The 20,026-nt window shown below is 28.8% G+C and overlaps 1 protein-coding gene across 2 annotated transcripts in view; it reads right to left on the bottom strand.

Annotated features, from left to right (window-relative positions):
* LOC123295059 (serine-rich adhesin for platelets) overlaps positions 1 to 20,026 on the bottom strand; it is a 282,764-nt gene that overhangs the window by 160,834 nt on the left and 101,904 nt on the right. The gene's annotated exons all lie outside the window — the stretch shown is intronic.

Genomic DNA, 20,026 nt, shown 5'->3' with positions numbered 1-20,026 from the left:
TCACGTTAGTATGGATATGATACTCACCTGTACTCCCTTTTGTACTGTATTGCATTTGATTCCCAGTTACTTTGTATCGTGGACTTATTTTTTCACTGATATTTTTTGAAAACTGTTTCCAAGGATCTGTAGTGCCGTTACTATTTTCAGTAGTAGCGGTTGCCAAAATTTTTGTGTTCAAAAGTTCGATATGGAGCGCATACCCTGCATTCATTCAAGATAAGAGGACGCTAGGTAGATTTGCAAGAAAAAAACAAAAAACAAGGGAGAAAAAAACAAATTTGTATGAGAGGATCGTTACAAAGATTTAAAAAAAAAAAAAAAAACGGCGAACTCCAGTACCCGATATAGTTGAGGTGATTCTGAATTGAACATTAAAATTGTTCAAGCCTCGTTAGTTACATAAGTATATATTATAGTAGGTAAGTATTTTTTTTTCATGATAATGATACAAGAGGAACACCAGAAGACAGAAAGCATGTGACACTTATTATAACAAGGGATATTATATTTTATTAAAAAGTCAAATATTTAATTGTTAAGATACTGATTTACCATGCGAATATATTAATCTAATATATCTTAGCACACAAGCTGCGAAAACTATTCCCTTAAAGTTTTTATTAATATTTTTGATAACAATAATAAATCTACCCCGAGGAAGCTTAAAGTAAAAACGTTTCAAACTTTGGGTCAATAGAGCCAAATAAGATTCTCGGAAATTGATGATTTTTAACGAACATTTTTTACCAGACCCCTACATAAATCTTGTATGGTTATAAATAAGCACAGATGGATTTAGAAAAAATACGAAAGAGGAGGGATATAGCTCGATGTTTCAAGAATTTTGAAATCAAAAGTGTCAAATTAGTTTTTTTTTATTTAAAGATACTCATAAGCCTACATATTCGAATTTGCGAACATTCGCGTTCGCAAAAAACTATGCGAATGTATTTGACAAACAAACTCAAATTATATTAATATTATCATTTTCAAAATCATAAATTGTGAAATAAGTTCAAACTTCGGTAACATACCGTTTTCTGATGTTCTAATATCACTTTACCACTTTTTAATACAGTTATATGTGAAAAATGCATTTATATTAATCTGACTTCATATCAAAACAAAGATTTTCGAATGAACAGGATATGGGTAAATTAATTCATCCAACCAGTATCAGCTCAGTCAAACATGGCCGATACGTGTCTCAAAAATTGAAAGTCAATATTGAAAATAAAAATTCTCATTCGAATTCGTGAATTTAAAAAATTACAAGATTCGTCACAGACTAACAGTCCTCACGCCAAAATTAATTCAGAGATGCTCAAAAGGACCCTCGAAATTTTTTTTGTTTTCTTTTTTTACAATATTTACGTTCTACAAATAATTATAAAAACGTGAAAATAAATTTTGCAGCATAATTTACACACATAAGTGCGTCTTTTCAACACATATGCGCCAATTCGTGTTAGTTTTGATTGTGTGTGATAACGCGTCATTCTCTTTACTTCTGGGGATGTTATTTTATTTTTTATTATTTGTTCAACATTTATATGATTCTTATATTCTCCTCTTAGCAATAAATGTTTTATTTTACAACCAACCGTAGTGTACTGTACCACAATTATGTTCACATAAGACACAAAGTGTGGTTTTATTTTCATTTCACACGCAAACATACAGAGTGTGGCGTAAGTGGATATGTGGTACCATTAGAAATTTATAATTATATGATACCATGCATATATGTAATATGCAAGATATACTAAGTTTAGTCCCAAGTTTGTAACGCTTATTATACCATGCATATATGTAATATGCAAGGTATACTAAGTTTAGTCCTAAGTTTGTAACGCTTAGAAATATTGATGCTCTGAAAAAAATTTTGATATAAGTGTTCATAAAATCACCTAATTAGTCCATTTTCGGTTGTCTGTCAGTCTGTCTGCCTGTCTATCAACACGATAACTCGAAAACGAAGAAAGATATCAAGCTGAAATTTTTACAGCGTACTCAGGACGTAAAAAGTGAAGTCGAGTTCGTAATAAGCAACACAGGTCAATTGGGTCTTGTAAACCGTTAGAGATAGAACAAAAGTTTAAATGTAAAAAATATTCCTTATATAACAACTTAAAAATAAACAACTTTTGTTTGAAACATTTTTTCGTAAACATCATTGTTTACCCTTGAGGGCGCAAATTAGGCGTAAATTGTATGTAGTTATGTATGTGTGACATGTATGAATTTGTAATGTGATAGAGTAATCAACACTGTCTATGCATAGTATTTCAACAATTAACTCAGTCAATTGTTTGTTTTCACTTGAAAAAATCGCCAATGATGTTGAAACTTATAAGAATGTACAGAAAAATGGTTTTTTTGAATCACGAAGAAAAACAATAATTGTCTTGAAACAAGGTCACAAATTTTTTCTTGCTATTAAAACATTTCCCCGTTTTAAATTCTTAATTCAACAGAAAATCATATCTTGCGTCAAAACAACCTATTTTCAATATGATAAAGAACAATTATTTTTTTCAATTTATCATACAAAAAATTATTGTTGCATTAAATATCAAAAATTGAATAGGATAGCTATGAGAATTGTACATTCATTTACGTACTACTCTGTAAATTGTAAAACAAACTAAAATATATCAAAGTTAATTTTATATTATTTGAATTACAATCAAATGATGAGATTTTATACAATTTGGAGGAAACATTTCTTAAGGGAAATTTAATTTGTCTATTTATTTATAATGAAAAATAAAGCTTTTTAATGAAAAATAAAATAAAAGTTAATAAACTTCAGTCAAAATATTTAAAAGCTTATCACAGAATACTTAAAGCAGAAAGATATCGAGGGTTCCTTGGACCTTCTTTAGTACCTCCACCAAATATTAGCCCTAAATATGAGGGGACCCACATAGAGCAGATAGTCAGATTAGTAAAAACAAAATTGCTCGAGGTGAATTAACTCGAGAGCGTCAGATTAATATATGGTGGATTAATTACATGCTAAAAAATATAAATTTCAATAATATGAAAAAATGTTGATCACGGTCGAGTTACTACGGGTAACTAACTTTGCAAGAGTCCCATTTCTTTGCGTCTATCTGAAATCGTCAAATTATTGGAAAGTTCATTTTTTAGCATGTAATGAACCCACCATATCTTAACCTGACGCGCTTGAGTTACTACAAAAATCCCCTCTTGGGTTCCCCTACTATAATTGTGGAAAATAAATAAATACAAATAAATAATTACACAGGTCTGCAAAAAAAATTTTTGTCAGTTGCATGAGATATTTTTACTAAATTTTTTGTTTTAGAATGCGCTGATTTCAGAAATGATGGCCATTTTTTTCTATCACGTAAGGTTTTTTTGCAAATTCAAAAACAAAAAATTGGTGAAAGCACTCGTTTATTAAAAATTATACAGTAGCCTGCAAGCATAGTCACATCTCATCTTCTTTGGTACCGTCTCTCGATATCGCGGACATCCTGGTAAAACCGCTCCCCCTGTTTTTCGCTGTAAGCTCCCAGGTTTTCAGGAAAAAAAATCTATGTAGGAGTGCAAAAAATGGACCTTCAGGCTTGTCTTGCAGCCTTGAGCTTCGTATGCTGCTAGTTGAACAATGGTTTTGTAGTCAGGATCCTTAGTATTTCCCAAAAACTTTCACACTACATCCTTGAACGACACACAAGCTTATTTTTCCTTCTTATTCATACTTTCCACAAAGAGGGTGCCGGTATAATGCCTTCTGATGTCGGGGCCAGTGAAAACTCCCTCTTTCAATTTTGCTTCTGACAGCTTCGGAAATTTTGTACATAGATATTTAAAACAGTGTCCACTCTCTTGTAGGGGTTTAACAAATTGTTTCATCAACCCCAAATTGATATGGAGAGGTGATAACAAAACTTTTTCTGGCGACACCAAAGTATTATTGATACCATTTTTCTCTCCAGGTTTTAAAGTTTCTCGGTGTGGCCAATCACTTTTAGTCCAATGCTGTTATGTTGTTACTAATATCTATAAAAACCTATGTGATAGAATGTTTTGAATATTTTTCCTGTTTTTGGGAGGTCAAAACCTATAAGAAAATGTAAATCCTATGCAGTTTTTTAGTCGCAGACCTGTGTTATTTGCAAAATTTGAAATTGTTTTTTTTCCAGATTTGTGTATTATTCAATTCAAAATTATTATTAAATTTTTAAACAATAATTTGAAATCGGTTGCTTATTTCCTACTTTTTTGAAACTTTATAAAACTTTTAATCATGAGATTCGTGTCACGATAAATTTTATCATTCAAAATATATGGTATTTTAATATTATCACACATATTATTACACAAAAATTTTCTTGAAATATCCTGATTTCCTTAATGATTCTTTTCCGGACTAGTGTATTTATATAAACATCCTTTTTCCGGTGAATCTCTCATGAATTTATACAACAACATATTTTATATATTTCTCTTCATCTCTGTGATGATTTCATAACTATTTTTGAAGGATATAAGTGCTAAGTACGTACACAATTTAAGTTGAATTTTCGATCTATAAAATACAGAAATACATAAATAAAATAGTCTTTAGTGTATTAAATACATTAAGAATAGTTATCTGGTAAAAAACTCTCACAGAAAAAGAATACAAATTGATATACTTTTCACCGCCCGTGCCATTTTAATACCCTAATATTTAAAAGTTTCACGTGATTCCTTCTTTTTCTCCTCCGTTTTACCGTGATTTATATGTGCATTGGGTTGTTGTTTTCTATTGTTTTAACCTGGAGACTGCTGGCGACTTCGCCGGTGCCAGAGCTCAACTTTAAACCCTGTTGTATATGAAATATACAAATTTCAGGGTATACAAATTTTAGTCCCAAGTTTGTAACGCTTAGAAATATTGATGCGTTAAAAAAAAATTTGGTATGTGTTCCTAAACTTACCTAATTAATTCATTTCAGTTTGTCAGTCCGCCTGTCTGCCTGTACGTCTTTAAACCCGATAAGAGATATCAAGCTGAAATTTTTATAGGATACTCAAAAAGGTGTGCTTGAGTTAAAAAAGTAAATAAGCACCATAGGTCATTTGGGTCTTGGGTCCCTAGAACCCATCTTTTTATGCCTTACAGATAGTTAGAGATAGACAAAAGTTTAAACGTAAAAAATGTTTCTAATAAAGAAAAAACAACTTTTGTTTGAAACATTTTTTTATAAGCATCACTGTTTACTCGTGAAGGCGAAAATTAGGACAAAAATGTGTTATCCACTTTCTCCAAAACTATAAAAGATAGGAAGTTAAAAATTTGCAGAGAGCTTCAAATAGTGGTATTGCGAAAGATTCTTGAAAAACGAAGAAAATTTTTAGAAATTACTTTCGAAAATTCCGAGAATTTTATAAAAACAAACTAAAAGGCTGCCGGAAGTCTTCCATAAAATTCTTCTAATTTATTAAAAATATTGCGAGCAATGACATTCAACACTTTCTCTACAAGGTATTTTAACAATTAACACATTTTCGTCAATTTTTTGTTTTCATTTGTTTAAATTCACTTTTAAATCTGAAACTGCTTTAGAAAGAAATGTATGGATAATAATTTTATACTTAATTAAATGTAATTAATTCAACACAATGTTTTTGAAAATTAATAAAATAAACAATTATCATTTTTTAATCATAAATAATTACTAAATTGTTTGTGAATAAATAAATTAAAATAATAAATTAAACAAATCTGTGAAAATATATAATTATGAAAAAAGTATCATACCTAACAACATCATCACACATTTAATCTTTTTAATCCGATATTATTAATATTAATCTTTTTACTGATAAATAAATACCTATACGAATATAATTATTAATTAAATATTATTATCAATAAATTCTTATTATTACTATACATACCAACGTAGCGTAGCCTATAAGTGTTAAAAATATTTAAATACAAATGTATCAAATACTGTATCATTATTTTTAATTACAATATAATTAAATTATACCTACATGCAATAGTTATTAACTTTCTAGGCAAAAAGTTTTTGTTTTTATCACTAAAAACAAAATTTAAAAAAAAAATAATAAGTGAAAACAAACAATTGACTGACTTAATTGATTTCTCTCTGTCTCTTAATCCTTTAGATGGAAGTATAGAGATTGAACCGTTTCGGATTGAATGACAATATCAAGTAGTTATTGGTTCTACCTTCCAAAGACCTTATTCACCACCGCTTATTATAATTATGTACTCTGACATGAATGTATTAATTAATTATAATATATGCGTAATATAATCTGATTATGGTGATAATATGATTACCTTTATGGTGGAAACATTAAAGGTGGGTAATTCTACTTGAATTTTAAATAAAATGTGTAGAAAATTATTTTATTTATTCAATTAATAAATTAAAATTAAGTTATACCAAAAGATTACTGTTTCAAATAATATGATTCTTTGTTTAGGAATTTGTTATGGCATAAACAAGAGGTTGTTTGACGCATTAAAATATTTCTACTGGCCAGGAGCCACCATATGAAATCCTTACCTCTTCCCCCGTGGAAATTTATGATTTATACGATTTTAACTGATTTCAAAAAAAGAGGAGGTTATCAATTCAACTGTATTCTTTTTATGTGTGTTACCTCAGAACTTTCGACTGGATGAACAGATTTTGAGGATTTTATGATTTGAACCATTTGAAAGCTGATGCTTCCCGAGTGGTCTCATTTAATTTTGGTCTAGTTCTGACAACAACATCCATGAGAAAACCATAAAAGTCTTAAATTTGCATTAAGCATGCACGGCAAGATGACGAATAACTTAATATTATGCCAACCTTTCACTTCAAAAGGAAAACTATTTCAAAACAAATTATCATGCACTAAAAATTAAAAAATAACGATAATATAGTGTAGTTAAAATTATTGTTATTTTTGGAGTCAGTGTCAGTCAAACTAATAATAAATAATAATAATTTTAACCACATTATATTATCGTTATTTCTTTACTTTTTAGTGCATATTAATTTGTTTTGGAATAGTTTTTCTTTTGAAGTCTTCTTTTGTTTGCCCGTGGGAATTTTCGACTCATAATTTTTTTTGTATTGACATGTACTTTAAGGTACCGCGAAAAACACGAAAATAAATATCCCAGAATATGCTGTTATTTTACAAACATTCGAATTCTTAATATGTTAGGTAATACCATCAAAAAGAAGTCATAAATTTCCACGGAGGGAAGGGTTTGATATTGGTGGCTCGTGGTCTAATAAAGATGTGCGTATAATGTGTTACCAACCGATTATGTCAAACTGCTTAGACCATATAATACAAACGCAAATAAATAGTAGTACTAAATTTTTTTCTAAGCAGCTAAACCTATTTATGGATGAATATGGTTTGCTTAATCAATTTTCGGTTAGATATGAAGGTTTAAAACTTATACCAAGGAAAACTGTAAGCAATATGTATGAGATTGATCCAAAAAAATGTAAAATTCTGTATTTGTTCACGGATCTGTTTTTTATAAGCAAGAACTACTTCATTTGCACTCAACATTCTTAAATCCTTGAATATATTTTCACTCATACTAAAAACAGAACGTTTTTTTCTATTAAAAAAATAATATTTGCGATCTGGCTTCTTACATGTTAACGTGATATTTCATATAATTTACACGTTAAATCTATAACAAAATAAATTGGCACTACCTAGTCGGTGCAAACCCTGTAGTCCGCACGACTAACTTCCCAGAGGGGGATAAAAAAAAGATATTGTTAGCCTTCATAGATTATTGTTCGAACATGTACTGATGCTTATGCTGGAACTATCATTATCTCCATAGATAAACGAAGTGTTTTATCCACTTTTCAGATTCTGCAGACGCACATACCTAAACGAACGAAAAAGCTCTTTAAGCAATTTCGATTTGAGGCCTGATTTCCAAGACAATTAACCAAATCAATTACTAAATTTATCCAATAACAGAGCACTTTCAAATAGAAGGGTGTAGTTATCGTGAATGTGTATAGTACAAATTTACAAAAATTAAATATTTAAGTTGATAATTAAATGCAACGATAAAAACAACAACAATAAAATAACAATTATTATTGTATTTATCGTTTCATTTAATTACCAAGCTATCTATTTGTCTTTTAAATTTTTATTCAACTCCACCCAGTAATTACCTTGGTATGTAAAAATATAGGTTACTGGGTTGGATTTCATAAAAATTTAAAGAAGTGTGTCAAAATTTCACTAGGGGAGAGTAGCCTACTGGGTACCGGTGCTTAAATCCTATCGTGCAGTTTGTTTAGAAATTATGGGTTTTTGTGCAAAATCCGATGAATTCATAAGATAAATGATATATCGGTAATATACACTAAAAATAGAAATTGCAAATCAATGAATTTCTTATGTAAAATACCGTAATATCATTTAGGAGATAGATGTAGTATCATAGTATCATTTATGAAAGTGATTGACCATATGATTCTTTTGGATACATTTTATTACGAGCGAAAATATTGACTAGATTTGCAATTTCTCAACTTCCAATCCGAATAAGATATTTAATTAAGCAGTGCATAATTACATTGATACATTGTTGACGTTACCCTGTAAACAACATTGATGTACAATAGAATAACATTTAATTACAATGAATAATAATAATCATCACATCTCATATGTTCATTTTGAAATAATGTTTTTTTGTTACTCCTTCTTTTTTTTCATCTTATTTAGGATATAACTGTATAATATTATTATTTTTTTCATTTTAGTACGTTATATGCATAAAATATAAAAATTTTTACGTGTGATATCTCATTTAGAAAATTATTACATAGCTCTTATATTAAAAGAGTCATTACACTTTTTTTGTAGTAGCTTTGCACACTTACTGCTAGACTGGGAGAAACTGACAAAAATTCAAAGTCATTTGTTACAAATATGGTGATAGACCAGTTCCTAGTCTTAAAAATTGGTCGGAGCTCTGATCTGGATGCCAGAGACATAAATTGTTAGAATGACTCCAAAAAACATTGATAATTCTCTATAATGTTAATTTCCAATAAAATACATAAGAAGGGTACCGCAACTGGCACCAAGCACTTAGACCGAAGGCGTCTATGTGCCCTCCTTGAGAACAGCCTGTCACCCGAAGGCGTAACAAAAAGAAAAACTCGGGAAAGAAACGCAAGCGCCACGCAGCTTTTTCGTCAAGACCTCTCCTAGGATTGATGGATCCAAAGTTTCGGACTCCATTTTCCGAAGGTGGTGTAGTTTAATTGACAATATTCTGTGAAAATCCCACAACCTTTCTGAACTGTGTTCTAGTAAGTTTCAAACAAGCACAATCAAATGGCTGACGCCGTTTATCTATCAATAAAACTGAAACAAAACTGATAAATGGCGTCAACTTTTTTACATATTTTAGAGCATTTTACATACTTTTTTACATATTTACAGATTAAGCAAAAATCTATATTATATCAAATTCTCGGACCCATATCGAATCGGTTTTAAATGCTAGATTAACAACTAGCCCATATACGAACTATCGAGAAAATCGCAATTTTTCGAATTAAACATAAATGAAAATTATTGGAATAGTCAGTCATTTTTCGTGCTAAATACCTGATTGTCAATCTCAATGGTTATGATTATCGTATGATGGCGCAATTGTTGACTAGAAAATTTATGATACAACGAAAGCTAATGAGACGTTATCACAGGATGATTAAGAGACCTTATTAATTCAAGGCTTCATTTAATTTTTTTTTTCAGGGAAATTTTTTTAACTGATCGCTTTCGTGCAGTTTTCACTATAATCATCATGTCGTAATATTCTAATGATTGCCGATGCATAGCAAGGTCTTTCTGGCAGGATAGCTGTGACCATTAAGTCGATTCATTAATTCCGTAATTTAATCTATTAGAGAAGACAGATAATTGCATTATTTGTAACAAAACGACTTGATATTTCATGGCAGTATCCCCGACTCTATACTGAACAGAACTTTAGAAAAGTATTACATTTTTTTTCATTATTATTTTTTATGTACTTATATATTACGACGCTGACGTCCGTTATGAGAAATTATTATGCTTATATAGACAGAAATTTAGCTGAAAATATTTTTTTATACATTCATGTGATATCTTTTAAAACATTGGAAGCCATTTGTATATAACGTACTAATGATTTTTCGAATGACTACTGGGTGTCATTAATTTAAATAGTTTTGAAAAATATAATGAGTTTCAAAAAGTCAATTTAAATTTTCCATTTTTATAACGGTATTAAAGTTTTCACTTCAGAGTCTTTAATTAAGAATAAGGAAATGTTTCACTGGTTCACAAAAGTCTTTTTTAAATTATACCTGCTTTGCATTGCATTGAAACAAAAAATTTACGATTTTAACTTAGTAGAAACTAATCCTATGGGAAGCTATTGAGATATACAAACATAAGAGAGGAAGTTCAACTTTACTGAGCGACCAAATGGACTTCTATTCGACCTTTTTCGATATTATCCAAGAGCAATATCCGTTGAAGCTGTAACTTTATGTTCAGGGACAAGACTGACATATACGAGAAATAAAATAGAAGCAAAAAAATCAGAACAGAAAATATGGAGAAAATATTTATAATATTGAATTAAAAATTTAAAGAGACCCCGACCTAAAATCAGGTTTGATCGATTGATTTGTGGATGACATTGCAGCTCGTAAACGTATGATACAATTTGGATCTTCTTTTTAGGCCGAAAAAATATTTTTGAAGATAGGTATCCTCTTTTCTAGTTGCGCCGGGTACGGAAGCTTGATCAAATTACCTTTCAAATCAACAAATCAAAATCGGTTCATCCGTAACAAATAAGGTATGATCAATTCGTTTGTAGCATCCATGTTTTTTTTTTTGAAAGGCCAGTTGATCGAGAGTTTTTTCTTAGCTACGATTCAAGAAAATCTACTCATACGTTAAAAAATCATCACCTATTTTCGAGTTGTTATCGGGTATGTAACGCTAAATTCTCACTTAAAACATAGCTATAAAAACACTCTCGATCAAATTTCCTTCCAAAAAACAATTAATTCGCCCGTTTAGGAGCAGATAAACACGCTAAACTTTTAACACTAAATCTTCTAAAAAACCAACTCAATTTTCTCTATTTACTACAAAATCCAACGAAAATAATAATATTATTTTGTATAATAAAAGTTCCCTTTATAAGAAATTTTTGAAAACAAGAAACACAAAGTAAAACCATATTTTCATCATGTTTTTAATTATTAAAACCGTACACACCACATGTTTTAATAAATTTATTATACCTTGAAAGTAAATGCTGTTATTATATAAATGGTGTAGTAATAGTTTATCAGGAATATTAGTTATATGAACTCTGATACGGATAGACTACATATACATACCTACAAACAGTAATAATATATTACATATTTAATAAGACTTATTTTATTATTCATACAAGTTTTACCAACAGCAAATGTATTGAATTAAATAACACATACAAATTATATATATACGAGTTACGATTACTAAAACTCATCATTCCTAAACATTAATGTTTAAACCAGATAGAGATTTCCAACTATAAATTTAATTTCAAATTGCTTAATATACTATTGGGCCGTTCAAAATAACTGAAAATAAGCGATTTTATGAATTTATACTAGACAAAAAAATAAAATAAAAGAAAAAAAAAGAAAAAAAAAAAAAGGATGGTTTTAGCATCTAGTTTAAGATCCTTCGAAAGCACAATCTCAGAAATGCTATCGTTGCGTTAATTAACGCTTTGTACATATAAAAAAACGATTTTTGGCCAAGATCTCAAAAACCATCAACTTTATGAAAAAAAGTTTCGAGCAAATTGTCGGAAAAAATCCGGAAAAACGGCCAAAAAGATATTTATATGCTAATTAAAAATATCTTGAAACTAATTAATTTTATAAAATAAAACTTCAAACAAAAGTTATTGGAAAATTTTTTTCCAAAAAAAAAAGTAGAGTGAACCATTTCGATATCTTTAGCCGTTTTCAACACGATCAATTTTATATATATTTCTCTTAATGATGGAATTATTAACGAAAAATATATATGAAATTAATCGTTTTGAAAACGGCTAAAGATATCAAAATTTTTCACTCTACATTTGTTTAGGAAAAAAATTTTCCAACAAATTTTGTTTGAAAATTTTATTTTATAAAATCAATTAGTTTCAAGATATTGTTAATTAGCAAATAAATATATATTTGGCCGTTTTTCCCGATTTTTGGGAAAATGACTGAAGATATCAAAATTTTTTGATCCTGCATTCTTTTTACGGAAAAAAATTTCCCGACAATTTTTGGTTAAAACTATTTTCTTAAAGTTGAGAGCGCCTTTTGAAGATATTTTCATCACCTCTTTTCTAGTTTATGAAGGTTTATATCTTCATCAACACCTAGAAAATAGGTGATGAAAATATCTTCAAAAGGTTGAACTGATTATCATAAAACATAGCTTAGAACACTCTCGATTCAATTAACTTTCAAAAAGAATAAATCAAACTTCATTCATCTCGTTAGGAGCTACGATGTCACAGACAGACACTTAGATACAAAGTGACTTTAAACTAATAAATTTCTTTTTATTAGCCGGGGGTTCAAAATAGAGTTTAAAATTGTTTTGACTTCGTTATTAGGTTTTTATTTAAAAAAATATTTGATAAAAACTATTCCTCGTAACAATTCTTACAACGGCAATCTAATTTGAATATAGTAATCGATGACTTACAATGAATATATATGTACATTCGTAAATTCATTTATTATTAATGAAATCAGAAAATATCAAGAGATTTGTATGATGTGAATTTTGTAACTGTTAATCAAAAAGTTTGACCAATGTGTTTTATACATGATATTGTGTGGCAATGTTATGAAATGCATAAATCGTGCTAAACTTTGTTGAATATGATCTAGTTACTAACTCTTAATATTGCTTGTTAGCAGCACTTGGTTTTCAATATTTTGAATGTAATTTCTTAAAAAATGGGTCTACCTCACTTTCAATAGCGAATATGAACGCTTTTTTACTTCAATAAAAGCTCATTCATGTAACAAACAGCACAGAAAAACTATTTTTCAAATCAATTTAAAAAAAATCAAAATAAAACCCAAAGATTTGTTTGTATTTCTTTCTAACAAAACAGAATTAAGCGTGGAGTTCTTATGGCAAATATAATACATGACAGTATATACTATGTCTGATCTTTTTTTCTGTCTACTTAATAGTTTAAAATGCTTATATCATCCTTATTTCTTCGCTTATTCTAATTTTAATTTGACTTATTATCAAATTTTGTTAAGAAGTGCGAAAAAAATTTATATTCTCTATTATCCAAAACTTTGCTGCGAAATGACCAAAGGAAGTATAAATCTACTTTTGGTTAAAATAGTAGAGAAGAAAACTGGACTTAAAAACACTAAAAACGATTTTGATTTTTAAGTCTTGGATTTTACCCGATTCATCGCACAAATGCATACGTTCGAGAAAGACATAAAATCTATACAATTTCCTTTTACACATTCTTTTCTCATTTCTTCAAAAATTACACACTTATAATTGAGAAAGGTGCTCAAAGGCGTGTCTTTATAGTGGTTAATTACTTATTTTCAGGCTTGGTCTTTTTTTTAAATAAGTGACTGATTTTATTGAACTATCTTGTAATAAGTCATTCAAATTTTTTTAATGACCTCTCAAAAAATTCAATACAAATATCCACAACAAGCTATTAGTGGTAATAACATATATTTTAAAAAATATATTGTACTGACATTCGAAACATTAGTACAGTAAAAGGTGTTACAAAAATCGGCTAATAAGATAAAATGAAAAAAATCGATCACATTTTGCCAAAACAGTATGGGATGTCAAATTTTATTAGTAACGCATGAGTTAGTGATGCAAATGTTTTATTTAATTGTTATTAAACAATATATATTTAATACAATGAAACGATCAATGTTTAAGTTCCCTTAAAAAATTAGTAATTAAGCAACTTGTACGACGTAAATGTTAAGTGTTTGTCAAATAATCGAAACCTATTATACATGTATAACGTACACTCAATTCAAGAGGCCTATTCATTAATTTTGTAAGTCAAATTTAACATTAACTGTTCCATTGAATTAGCAATTTATTGTTTATTAAAAATAGGAGCATTTGCGCCACTAACTCATGCGTTACTAATGATATTTGACAAGTAAGAAACACATTCCATAAGACTTTAGCAAAATGTGAGCGTTTTATTTCATTTTTCTTTATTTGTAACATCTTTAACTGTACTATATGTTAGTATCGTACAATGTAACAATGTACAAAAAATAAAATTGTATAATATATCCCCTATCATATGCACAATAATAGATAATGTCAGCCACAGATTTATGAATATACAACAACAATATCAATGCGTACATGCAATACTAATGTATGTATATTTACACGTAATATGGTTGTTATTCTATTATTATACAATCAAATAACTTGAATGTCTACATATACAGTTTGTTGAGATATAACTTGATAGAATATCAAACATGTTGTGGTAGAGAAGATGTCCTCATATCAGGTCAATAATTTCTGTTTAAGATAGTAATAGATTTTCTAAACCAATCGAATAAGTTAAATTAATGGATGGTCTAAATTAAGTTTGCTAGCTTTACACTCATTTTAAAAAAAATACACAAAATAAAACATATTTTAGTTCTATTTGATTAATTTATTATAAAGTATAGGTCATTCCATTTAATATGAAAAATAATGTCAGCCAAATGTCTGCCACTGGAAATTATGCAGCAGTCAATTCATTTGAGGTAATTTTAAAATTGTAAAAAAGCCAATAGAGAACTTGCTTTAATTTTTTTTTTACCACAAATTCATATATAAATGAAACTATAATTCATCTAAAGTATATTTAAAGTACATCAATAAAAAAATTATATTTTATTATTTTAATTATTTATTGTATTATAGTATGTACTACCAAAACCCTAATATAAATTCAATTAGCTAAACATATTTTTTTAAGTTTGTTTCTATGGAAAATTACGCTGTAATATAGTGAAAGTAGTTGAGAGATAAATCATTTATTATTCTGCATGTTATTTTATCATTTCTCCGTGCGATGGCGATGGTAAAACGATGTTTTGACGTCACTGGCATTTGAATTTATTGCTTAGAAAAATCACTTGCAATTGTCAAATTGAATGAAAATCAATTTAGAAATAATTTGTTTTTAATTTTTTTAAGTAACTTTTAGTAAACTTTGGAAAAACATAAAACTAAAAAACAATCAACTTCTCTATTATCAAAGTGCCATCCATGCATAACTACTGTGAAAAATGGTTTTCGAGATGAAACTTATAACTTAGTTTCAGAAAGTTGATATTGTTCCATATTACGTTGATCATATAAATTAGATGTTACATTGATATTTTGGATTGAAATAGTTATGTGGGTGTATGTATATGGTTACCACCTACGAGGAAATACGGTCGTTCAAAATGTCTAAGTAGGTACACGTTTGTAAACTCGTTGAAAATGTCTAAGTAGGTACACGTTTCTAAGCTCATTGAAAATGTCTAAGTAGGAACAATTTAACATATATTTTTAATCCCCGAACTAAAAAAAGGGATGTTATTAGTTTGACCGCAATGTTTGTGTGTCGGTCTGTGGCATCGTAGCGCCTAAACGGATGAACCGATTTTGATTTTGATTAAATGGTAATTTAATGGAAAGTGTTCTTAGCTATGTTTCAACCCACACCCGAAAAATTTGTCGGGGGTTTTTTAAATTTTGTAAATTTCATTTGGATCATACGATCAAACGTCCCTAGAAAATATAAAGACTATTTTCCAAAATCTGACACTTTTCCTTGTATATCCCTCGTAGACAGCCTAACCTAATCTACTATGATAAGAATTTATTTTCTTACAGCCAGTGTTTCGATATCCAACAATATTGCAACAAACTTGATCGTGAAGATCGACGTCAGGTTTTAAATGCGTGGTTTTAAAACTGTAGACTGTCTTAAAAAAAAAATCATGTGAGCTCGTCATTATTGTAGAAACTTGTGGTTATACTGGCTTAGATGTCTCAAAACAAATTTTTTTTACGATTTTTAACGTTTCTAGAAACATTTCTTTTGGAACCAATTATTTTCTACACATTCACGCATGAATAAAGCTTGCATCAACCATTCAAATTAAACGTTAGAAGAAAGTTAAACAAAAATTATTTTAGTGAAGCCAAAAAAAATATGCTCATACAATTCAGAGAAAATAAATGTAATTTTGTTACATATTTAATTTAGAGTTTAAGAATAATTAATTCGGGACAAATTATTACCCCTTGTTAAAGGGTTTGATAAATTAAATATCGGTTATTCACTCATGCTTTCAAAAAAAAAAAAAAAAAAACATAAATTCCAGGTTATAATTTTCATTTATCATCCAACCTATACATTTGGGAAAATGTATCTACATCATTATCTAACGTGGATATTTATTATATAGTGAAACATGTTACATGGGAGTTTTTGTGTTACAAAACCAAAAACACACACATAATATGAGGACCAATCCTTGTAAAAATATAAGTGGATATGGGAGGTACATTTGCTTTTGCTTTACACAACATCACAAATAACACCACACCATACATCATCAAATTTGTGGGCAAATGTTAAGGGTATATGTTAAAAAATACCAAGGGATTTCTCATAAAATACACTAATCATTTATTTTTTCGTCGAATGTTAAAAACTTTTTATGTGTATTTTATATATTTTTTCTTTTTTAGATATTTCATCGTACAAAATTAGTACACAGTCTTTCATGCTGTAATTTTATAATTTCCTGAAATTATTGTTTCATTATAAATTTTGAAATTTTCCTATGTCAAGCGTCTGGAGCTTGAAAAATTTTAATTTTAAGCATAAACAGAATAAATGATATCCCCACAAAAATTTAATGATCATAATTAAGCTTTACATAAACTCGTGAGTTTTATTCACACGCTTTTATTAGCATGACCTGTATGTATGAATGAAACGGAATCTTTCACCGTAATTTTCTTCTTTACGTAACTTGTAGACGTTCGATTGACTTGAAAATTTGTAGTCTTATCATAGGCCGATGGTAATACAATAATTTAATAATCCTAGCAGCCTGACCAGGATAACCTGGATTAACAATTGCTTGATTTATTACTTTAATAATATTTTCTTGATGTGCTGCGTGTCCGCTGCACATGCGGAAGGTTGTGAAGTAGAAACCCATACAAACTAATAGATTTTTGTATATTCTACTTTGTTACCCAAATAATACATAATCCTTTAAAATAATTAAAGTTTAAAAAAACAAGAAAATCCGTAAAATGCACGAAATGTGGTTTATAGTTATAACTGTAACGAAAAATTTAAATCGTGAGGTACTCGATATCTATCAAAAAGAATTTAAAGGACGAATGTAAAGATCATCCCACGCTTTGAATTTAACATTACAATTAGTGCAACCAAACGTGTTTTTTATGTTTATGTGTAAACTATTATTTATCTAAAATAGGAAAGTCATTACTACAATACATGTGAAAAGCCGTACCAATACCTATATAAGTCCAAATAGATCCTCTGTATATTAACTTTGAGTGACTATGTCTAACACATACTGTACAAAAATACTATGGAATAATATTTGTTATTAATGTTGTTAAATTTAATTTTAGTTTCGGAGAAATAATTATTAAACTAAAAAGCATTCATCGAAAAAATAAATATGTTTCCAACATTAAAATGTAAAATGAAAAATAATATGTTTAGTCATTTCACTAGAAATTCCATTAGCATGTACACACATTACAGCTTCCATGAAATGCAATATAGAAATAAACTACAACAAAAAACAACTAGAGGTAACGTTGAAAACCCGGTAGGAACTATGCCCCTTTCCTAATATCATAAATTTATTTTAGCTTATTATACAGGATAGGCCATTCTAATCTATAATGGTAAATAGCTCTTTTTGTAGTAAACAAATTAAAAAATAACTTGAACAAAAATTGTAGAGTTTGATGAGGGACATCAGATTGGACCTGCTTCTCCGCGTTGCTTTCATTGGCAATTTAGATTCTAAGCAGTAACAGATTAAATTACAAGAACTATGTTCAATCTGATGTCAAAATATGATGTCCTGCATCAAACTGTGCATCTTTCTCTTAAGTTATTTTTGGATTGTCTAACTACAAAACGAGCTATTAGTCACTATAGATTAAAACGATCCACCTTGCATTTTGCAACTATAATATTGAAACCGATTTGATACCAGGCAGTTGCTTTAAGTTAAGTTTGGTTTGCCATTTCTTAACGAATGAATTTACACCAGAGTATCGTTTGCTTTTCAGAACAAAAATTCTCAAAACTTTTTTTAAAATGAAAATTTATGAAATTTGTTTTAATTTTCGTAATGGATTGTTTGGTGGCCTCCAAAATCGTGCGATCTATCTCCATTTAGTTTTTTGGATATAGAAAGTCACTTCTACGCCGATAAACCAGAGATAGTTGAAAGCTAGTTTAATTGGTTGATAATAATATATGTAATTTTTTTATTTTAATAAAAGTTAAATTTCATTGATATTAAAAATATTTTTCTTTCATTTATTTGCTAGTTTTTTTTATGCATGGCAGAATTTATTCATTGTATTAAATAAAAAAATTTTAATAAAATTTTAATAAAACAAATTACGAAAATTGAAAAATCATAAATAAATACTATACACATTACATATGTATAATTGTTGTTTTGAATAATTAAATTCGTAAAATGTTATTTTGAAAGCTAATAAATCGAATTTGCCTGTCATTCATTTGGGTACCATAGAAACGCATTATTAACACAATATACGCATTTATATTTACAGAATTTATGTAATCAATAATTCCGTTAGGTTATATTTGTGTGCCCAGTATATTTACCTGGTGGTTTACTATACTGAGATATCGGCAAAGGTTCTATTTGAATATTAGGGTAAAATTATGATATTATCATATTATCATCAGACCTTGAGATTCATGCAAATTTCTAAGTTAATGGAACAATTAGAAGTAGGTGAAACCTGACTTCTAAGATGTTATTACATTGTGTGTTGCAAGTGAAATTAATATAAGCTTGTTAATAAATGGACTAAAATCTCAGAATAAACAGAGAAGAATTCGAGATGAAATTAATAATTCTCTTCCAGAAAGTAAATAATACATGAAACTTAATAGTTACTCCTGTTGCCTGTAATAACACATCCTTGGTTGATAAATATTCCAGTATACACTACATGATATATAAACTAAATACATATAATAGGTATGATCTGTGTTCCTCTTAGAATTATATACATACATATATTCCCTGAATACAATTACGTAATGTAGTTTATTAATGTTGTTAAATACTCATCAACATTCAACCGTGTTCAGTGTTCAGTGTTGTGTTCTGTTCCCGTATGTTGTGATCCTTTGTGGTAGTAAAATACTCATGGATTTAATTAAATATATCGAATAAACATCAAGTGCTTGTTTCTATGTCGAGGTACTTGCTTTATAAAATACATTCACCATTCAAATAACATCAATTTTTTTTAGAGCCATTAAGTTTGAAAATAATTGAAGGTTTGAAAATGTTATGAAATGTTAGAAATTTTCGAAAATTTTACCGATACCGATTAAACACCGAAATTAAAAAAAATTTATTTTATAATATACTAGCTGTTACCCGCCCGCTTTGCTGGGCAACATCCCCACTTGCACCCCTCCCTCCACATTTCCTTGCGTTGGATAACAGTTTTGTAATGTACACGTCATGCTCTTTTATTTGATACCCCACTTGGGTATATTTGTAAATATTCGATATTTCCTTCCCACTTTCTCGCTACACCTTTCTAC

The sequence above is a fragment of the Chrysoperla carnea genome, chromosome 3, assembly GCF_905475395.1.
Source record: "Chrysoperla carnea chromosome 3, inChrCarn1.1, whole genome shotgun sequence".
Lineage (NCBI taxonomy): Eukaryota > Metazoa > Arthropoda > Insecta > Neuroptera > Chrysopidae > Chrysoperla > Chrysoperla carnea.
This window is presented reverse-complemented; position numbering and strand designations above follow the sequence as displayed.